The sequence below is a fragment of the Narcine bancroftii genome, chromosome 10 (genome assembly GCF_036971445.1).
Source record: "Narcine bancroftii isolate sNarBan1 chromosome 10, sNarBan1.hap1, whole genome shotgun sequence".
In the NCBI taxonomy this organism is placed as follows: domain Eukaryota; kingdom Metazoa; phylum Chordata; class Chondrichthyes; order Torpediniformes; family Narcinidae; genus Narcine; species Narcine bancroftii.
In genome coordinates, this window is record NC_091478.1 from 11,630,937 (window position 1) to 11,639,633 (window position 8,697).

At 39.5% G+C, this 8,697-nt stretch overlaps 1 pseudogene; it reads right to left on the reverse strand.

Annotated features, from left to right (window-relative positions):
• Window positions 1-8,267: 8,267 nt before the first annotated feature.
• Window positions 8,268-8,358, reverse strand: LOC138745137 (U6 spliceosomal RNA; annotated as a pseudogene).
• Between the last annotated feature and the right edge of the window lie 339 nt (window positions 8,359-8,697).

The following is an 8,697-nucleotide window of genomic DNA, read 5'->3' on the forward strand; positions in this document are numbered from 1 at the left end:
TATTGAACTGCATGGGGAACATGCATATTAGACTGGAAGTATGTGGAGTGGCCAGTTGGTAATGTCATTTTGATTTGATGTTTGCCCTGACAAATTCATCTAGCTCAGCACCACTTCAAGTGTCATGTGAATGAAACAGCAGTAAGACCAATTTCACCATGTGCTATTTAAAGGGATCCTCAATTAGTTGCACGTTTGTTGGGGATACAGTTGCAGAATGGCTCATTGCTTCACAATTATGTTCACTGCAATTATTAGAACTCAAGTGAGGAATGACTGTAATCATCAAGAAAATGAGAACATTAGTTATGCTCCCATTTAGTCCTAACGCATGAATTTGGACCAAGACCAAAGACAAGGATTTCTATTTAATCAACATGTCGCACCATAATTATTCATCTGATTGGACCTGATACACATTATAGACCCCCCTGCCATTTGGTAGCAGTTCTTCTCCAGCAACTGAGAGGGAGGAATATTCCTATTGTGTGCATGTTATGGATGCAAAACTTGGAATGTGTGTAAGATGAGAGTTGAGGGCTTGAGAGCAGGGCGGAATATATAAAGGTGAAGAATGAATTACTGTGTCGTTTCCCCCCCCCCCCCCCCCACCCCACCATACACTGTGATCAGAAGCGTTTTGTGCACTTTTAGATGAAATTTTATGATAACAGTGGATTTCCAACCCCCCCTCCCCCAACCCCTACATTATGAGTTAAACAAAACGATCAGCTGCTTGTAGCGGAAGCCTTTGTCAACCTATATTGTCAGACCAATATTGGTCTGACTAGAATACACTGGACAAAACATTATTTTCTAAAGGTTTGCTTCCTGAAAAATATTGGGGATCACAATACAAAACTTGAAGCTGAACACAAAGATCATTTCAGATTTTCTGTATCATGTAGGAAATTGGAGAAACATTAAATGAACTTTTATTGAATTTATTATATTTAAAGCTGACATATTGCATAAGTTCAAATGACCTAAAAATGATTTGCAATTGATTTTCATTTATATTCGCCATCGGATGCCTCTCGTGTCAGTGTCCAACAATAGTCGGCCAGCAATGATGGATTCCAGTTGCCTTGATTCCGCTTTTCCACATTCGCAATGTTCTGTTGGAACCTTTCACCGCGTTCGTCACCGACTTCAACAAGATCAGCAGGGAAGACGTCCAAGTGTCAGTGCAAAAACTGAATTTTCAATGACATGCTGCACTTCGCGATTTTATATGCTTGAAGCAGGTTAAAATATTGCAGGAAATCACAGAAATGGGTTATATCTAAAAAATGATACATGATAGGAAAACTTTAAGGTGATTTTCATGATCAGTAGCCCAAAATAAATAAAATACATCCAAAAGTGTTCAGGAAGAAAACTCTTTGTTGCCCAGTGAAGTTAAATGGTATTTAATGTGGATGCAGATTGAATCAGTGTCTCCACTCTTCCAATTTTCACCTCTCCCTGACACTCAGAGCACGAACTACACTATGCTGGAGAATGTTTGAAGGTGGCCAGGAATAACCTCTTGCAAAGACTCCTGCATTGCTGCCATGTGACCAAATAATTCTCATACACAAGGTTTGCAACTTGCTTTTGTTTTGACGTTAATGACAAAATAAAAAATAGTGTTATTTGGAACTAGAATGTGACCAACATAAATTCTACGCTATTGCCATCCCCAGCTACATCAGAGCACGTTTCACTGTGAATGTGGTGAATAGCCCTGCCCGACACGGACAACAAAGAAGCCTTTGTGTATCTACTCTGAGAATTGCTCTCAGTGTGGGATTATGTTTTCCATAATAACAATAATTAACTTTAATAAAATCTGCAATTTAGAAAGCTCCCCCCTACAGAGTATAAGTTAAAAACAAGAGTAAATAGTAGTCTAGATTTTTGAGGAAAATGCCAACAATTCTACCTTGTGCAAATGCCAGCAAGTGTGGAATCTCCATGTCTGCATACATGGACATAGAAACCCCTAACTCTCGAGTAGCCATTTAGCCACTCATCGTGGATTCCACCACTGGGCATTCCAACGGTGGACAGAGAAAAATACCAAATTTCAAAGCATTCCCAACCACAGATGCTAGAGTAAGTCTTATTTAATTTATGTTTTTGGAATCATTCTAATTAATTAATTTGAAAATCTGTGTTGTCATTTTTTTAGAAATATGCAATCATTTAAAACGATATATTCTCATTGATTTTGTGCATATTTAATTATTTTCAAATGTTGGAAGCATTTAAAGTTCTTTAAAGCTATAATTAGCTAGATAAGTGACTGAGGTAGTTTTTTTCCATCCTTGTCGGCAGAACTTATTCAACAATACTCATCTCACCAATTTTTACCCCACCAATAACCATCTCACCAATTTCTAATCCACCAATCCCATCCCACCAATAGCTATCCAACCAAACACACCACATCAATTTCCACCCCATCATTCTCTGTCCCTCCAATGTCAACCCAACCAATCACTATTTCACCAAATTACCCCAACAATCAACATTCCACCAATCTCTACCCACAAATCCCCCAACTCAAGCAATGTCTATTCTACCAATTACCATCCAATCAAATGCTAGCCTACCAATTCCTACTCTATCAATACAGCCCACCATCAATATCATCTATTCCACTACTCTCAACATGGCCAATTTCTAACCCACCAACCTCCCAATCTTTTCCCACAATGTTCATTCTGCCACCATTCCTACCTCATCAATCCCCACCCACAGATCACCATCATGTGATAGGATTTTTTTTTTGCATAAGGTTCTTTAACAGGTCCTTGCTAATGGTGATGAAGCTATTATATTTAGTAGTATCTCTTCTGGTGCTCTCCACTGAGGCATGATTCTTCTTCATTAATATTGAGTACAAATTCTGGGCTTTTAGGAAGAAATCGGAAATGAAACAAGAGGTAGGTTTAAAGAGCAAGTCAAGTCAAATCAACTTTATTGTCAACTGATTGCACAAGTACAACTCGACGAAACTGCATTCTCTGGTCCTCGGTGCAAAACATGCAGACACATAACCAGACATAACACACGTACAGACGAACAATACATACACAGGACAAGTATTCATATATACAAACAAATAAATATTGCTTTGTGAATGTGAGAATGTGAATAAGGAGGGATGGTTAGAGGGAGCAGTTCCTTTGGTTGTTCAGCGTTCTTACTGCCCGTGGGAAGAATCTGTTCCTTGGCCTGGTGGTGCTGGCTCTGATCCTCCTGTATCTATTTCTTGACTGGAGTAGATGAAAGATGCATGGGGTGGAAGGGGTCCTCAATGATTTTGTGCTCCCTTTTCAAACAACGATCCTGGTGTTGGGGAACTGCAAACAAAAGGAGAATAGTGATGACTCTGTTATGGAATTGTATACAGGAAACCTAGCCTTGCGGAGAATGTAAGTGGAAAGCTGACTGAGAGAAATAAAGGCATGATTTACTCCTAATTTAGTTAATGACTTGGCTGAATTTGGAATAGAATCGTTGAGTTTAGAAGCTATTCTTTGTCATTGATTATGGATCACCTTCTTCCTCAAGGAGAAATCGGCTAACGTGAGGGTCTGTTATGTTTTTAAATGTTTGCTCTGAGAATTGAATAATATGATCTTGCTTTTGCCTACTTTCTGTGAATTAAAATGCTTGGAGAATGGAGTTGGCATCTGATCCACATTGTGGGCTCACTTAGTAAGGGTGACAGCTATCCCTTGGTTGTTTGGAACAGGCCATTGACTTGAAAACTTAAATCAGTTTTCTCTCCATAAATTCTTTCTGGCATATTGAGTATTTCCAGCACTTTACCTGATGTACTGAATATCAAATTTGTAAGTTATGACCTCCAATTTGTCGGGCACTGACAAAACCACCATCCGGTGAGTTCTTTAATGAAGGGTGGGAGAATTGCATGGGGTTGACTGCACATCATAATTACCCTTAAGTTTGGGCAATGCCAGCTGAATGCAGTTCCATTATCCAAATTCCTGATGAGGAACATTTCGGCTTTGGAAAGGGAGTTATGCAAACAGTGCATAACATCATAAGATGTTAAGGGCATGTAATGAATGCTTAGATTTTTCTCTTTTGGAAAAGTGGGCAATGGATAAATTGTCTTTTTGGTCCTTGCCTGCATGACCATTTAGACAGGAGGATTGTGTTATGTCAGTGGGAGGGTTGAGATGGAAAAGTGGCATTTTCGAGGGTATGGAAATTGATGAGGATTGAGCAGAAGAGGGTGTGAAGCTTGGTTGTGAGATAGAAACTTCTGTGAGGGGTTGCTTATCCTGGTGAGGTTATAGATTTCATCGTAGGGTAAAGGGATGAAGGGGGAAGATGAGCATCACAGCTCTGTATAGGAATACAAGTAGAGATGGAGGCTGATGTCATAGGATTGAAATGAGGGCTCATATTGGTGGTATGTAAAGGGTTTGAATGGAAATTGTTATTGGTGTTGTATGGAATGACAATGGATGTTTAACTGAAATGTTTATTTGGAAGACTGCTGGCCAATTGGGTTGTTGAGTTGGGGATGGAAGTGAAATCTGAGGAATGTGGGGTCAGTGGCGACAGTGTAGATGGGCGATTGATTAGCTGTAGAATGAAACTCCCACATATTTACTGAACCAAAATTTAAAAATAATAAATGACATTTTAATTGATTTCAATTTCCAACTGGGTAAAATACAACGAATTACAAAGATAGAATCAAACTGGCCAAATGAGAAGTATCTGGATTCCTCTTTATGATTCCATTGGCCTGCAGTAAACCAGAAGCTGGTTTCATGACTATTCGGGATAAAACCCTTGCGCTGTCGGCTCCTATGGCACGATATTACTTCTCATTTGGTCAGTTTGACCCAGATAATTATATTGATTTTAGATGGCCCTGTTGGAAACTAGTTAAAATGTCATTCAGATTTTTAAATTTAGGCAGCTTTATTGGGCAGCAAGTTTTATGGGAACTTTCTTTTGAATGATTTTACCCTCATTTTAATGTTGCTCTTCAGCTTTTTTCTGTCCAAGGCCCACATGGTTTTCCAGCCCTAACATGCCGTAGCCCACTAGAGGCAATGACTGAGCAATATTTTCAAGTCAAAGGCAGCTTTATAAGAAACACATCTTTATCTAACTATTATTTTATTTAACATTTTTAAAGACCCACATGGAAACACCCTGCGACACACCACCACTGGTTGAGAGCCAACGCCTTGACCTATCTCTTCCCCCCACCCCCAGTCATGGCTATTTCTCACCCTTCTAACTTGTTGGCTCTGCTCCAATCATCATGGCATTTCCGATGACTTCCTTGCCTCCCTCATGGGCTTACATTCCCCACCTGTATAACCGCACTTCTGCTGAGCTCATTCTTGAAATATGATCTATGCAGTTTGGACAACTGTTTTCAAGTTGACAACTTTCAAGACTCTGGCCTTAATCCACCACTGTATTTCTACATCCATTCCTTTGCTCGACCATTGACTGACTTATAACTTGTATGTCCTTCTCCAGTGGAAACATCTACTCCTGTCCCAACTCGGTTTGTTCCCTTCATGTGCCTTTTATTTCTCACTCCTTTGGTTTCAGTGAGTGCTCTTGGCACACAACTCTCATACTCCAAAATTCAGCTGGACCAAATTAAACATGAATTGCCTCAGCCAAAACTGGAATCAACTTGGAAAGCAAAACAAGCCTCATCTTCTTTCCATTGTCCAGGGGCCAAAAGATAATACGTTGAACTGGGAATAAGGAAAATATTATTTAACCAGCCATTGGCTAGAATTTAGAACTCACCACCTCATTGGGCAGTTGGGATGAATGATGTAGATAAATCCAAGGGGAATCTAGGTAAGTAAACAAAGCAGAAAAATGTAGATGACTTTGTTAATTGGATTAGATGGTTAGGGATGAAAGAAGGTAAAATAGGGATAAACATTGGCTTAGACATGTTTGGCAGAGTGGCCTGTTTCAACATTATTTGGTAAATTTTTAAATTCATGCTAAATACTTCAGACTTATTCATTCAGTTGTATACATTGCATCATTGTATATGAATGTTCACTGGTTAGAACAATAAAACATTACTGAACAGAAGCAGGTCCTTCAGCCCTTCTAGTCTGTGCTGAATTATTATTCTACCATAGTCTCTCTGGCCTGCACTCAATCCATAGCCCTCCATACCCCTCCTATCGATATACCTGCCCGCATTCGCCACTTCAACTAACAGCCCCCTCCACACCACTCTCTGTGTGAAGGAGTTCTCCTCAATACCTCCTAGAAACATTTTCCCCCCTGACCCCCAACCCCTCTCCTTTAATCTGCACCCCACCCAGCCTCAGTGGAAAGAGCTCACTCACACCCACTCCATATATACCCCCACAACTTTAAACCTTCCATCAAATCTCCCCCCATTTTTCCATGCTCCAAGGAAAAAGTTCCAAACTGTTTAACCCCCCTCCCCCCCCCTCCACCGCAACCCATCTCCTGAAGTCCGGGCAACATCCCAGTAAATCTTCTCTGCCCTCTCCCAATCTCACTAATATCTTTTCTGCAGTCAACACTCCAAATTTGGTTCTTTAATAAATTCCCTTAATTTTCTTATTTCCTATCATGGCTCATTCAGTTCACCATTTTGACGAGGCCTCCTTACCCCATTGTCATTTCCATTGACTCCCACTTTGCTGACGGTGCCCAATGATTCCCTCGGATCTGATAACATACTTTTCAAAACTGGTTGTTACATCCCTTCCTCTAAAATTTTTGTTCTTCTCTCTTCAATTTTTTTTCCAATAAACAGTCCCCAATGTCCTACCAAGAAACTCTTTCTTTTCCTTAAACACTTTGTTGCCTCCCAAACAAAAGCCCATCTTTCCCTTTACAATTTTGAATCCTTTCTATCGGGATTTCTCCTCTACTGCAACAGCAAAATAGCCTTAAGTACAGTTGTGATGGCATCCTCTTTGGTTCACCATTTTCTCTTTCCCCTCCATCCCTCTCCATCTTGATTTCAGCGGTTTTGACCTCATTATCCATATTCCACTCTTGATGTAGCTGGTCTCTCTTTTGACTCCGGTTTCGTTATTGTTCTTGACTGGTTTCTCCCCCTGCACTGCAGCGTTCTCTTTGCAGTTCCTCAATATACATTGTCTCTTGGCGATTTCAGCAGCGAAATGATTGGAAATTGAAGCATTAATTATAACAGGTGCATTAATTAGAAATGAGGTAAAAAGGATCATGACATACAAACTGATAAAAAGCTCAGGTTAGTGCATAGCCGTAGTTTTAAAAGATATGCACAAGATATTTCTATTTAAGAGTTCTTTTGGAACAATTTTCACAAGTTCAAATTGGAAGGAGATTAATATGCATAAAGTGTACAGTATGGAACTGAAGCTGTAAGTGTTTGAAACTTTTTAACTTTGCTCTTTGTTTATTTCAGTGACAACACATGGCAAAAACTTTTTTAAAAGTTAGAGTGCCGTAACAGCCTCATTTGTGCCGCCCCGAATATACCAATTAATCTACAAATCCCATACCCTTTTGGAGGCTTGTTGTTTTCTCTACCTTTCTCTTTCACTGCAATTTAAAGACTTTATCTCGAACATTGTCTCGTTCTTATGAAAATGCGAGAGGAAACACCCTTTTTCTCTCTCAACAGGAAATTTTCAGTTTTAAAATTTTCCTTAGCCAAATCTCGGAAAATTTTCAGTTTTAAGTACGTGTTACATGGGAGTTATTATAAGTTTGTTACTGAAGTTCTTCAATTTCACTCTTAAAAAGAGATTCTTCAAAACTGAAGAATAACAGATGTGTCATCTTCGTTGAAACTCAGACATGTTTGCTGGTGAGGTGTCTATCTGTCAGCTGTCAAATCAAGATCACTTAATACTCTTGCAGGTTCAGCACTGGACTATTGAATTCAAGTTCCAGATAATTGGGTTTGACTTTTCATGAGGGGGGATATTTAACCAATTTCGGTGGGATTATCTGGTGGAAATTCTTTAATGACAAATTGGATCTTTGGAAAGTCCCAACACTTAGAGATGTTTGGATTTGGTGCTATTGTCAATTACAAAGCAAAGGAAGATTCTTCATAGGTTTCAGGGTCAGAAATTTGTTTCTGGGCTCAGGAATTCAATGGTTGTTACATCAATGCAACTGAAACCCAGGAAATGATAAATGTTTTGCATTTAGTGCAAAGAAGCAAAGAAAATGTCTCTACTGATTTGCATTTACATCAACCACTTTTTAAAAAATTTTTTAATAACATCCTTGCGCAGGGCCATGCTAATCTTCTCTGTATCGTTCCAATTTTAGTATATGTGCTGCCGAAGCGAGCACACATCAACCACTTTTGTTATGTGTGCCTTAGAGAAATTTTTCATTTCTTCCCTTTCAAATTTTGTACTCATCCTTTTTCACGAGAAGCTAGTCCCAAAACAACGAAAAATTGACAAAAGATGAAACTCTGCAGTGGAATAGGACATAAAGCAGGAATTATCGCACAAAATCTAAGAAGAGAAAATTTGCCGACATGTTCTCTGCAGTCTGTTTTCCACTTCCCAAAGCAACGCTTACTTTTTTTCCCTGAAGCTTGCCATTTATAGTCGCAGATGGGTGACACGGTTGGCGCAGCGCCTTTACAGCACCAGCAATTGGGACCAGGGTTCAAATCCTACA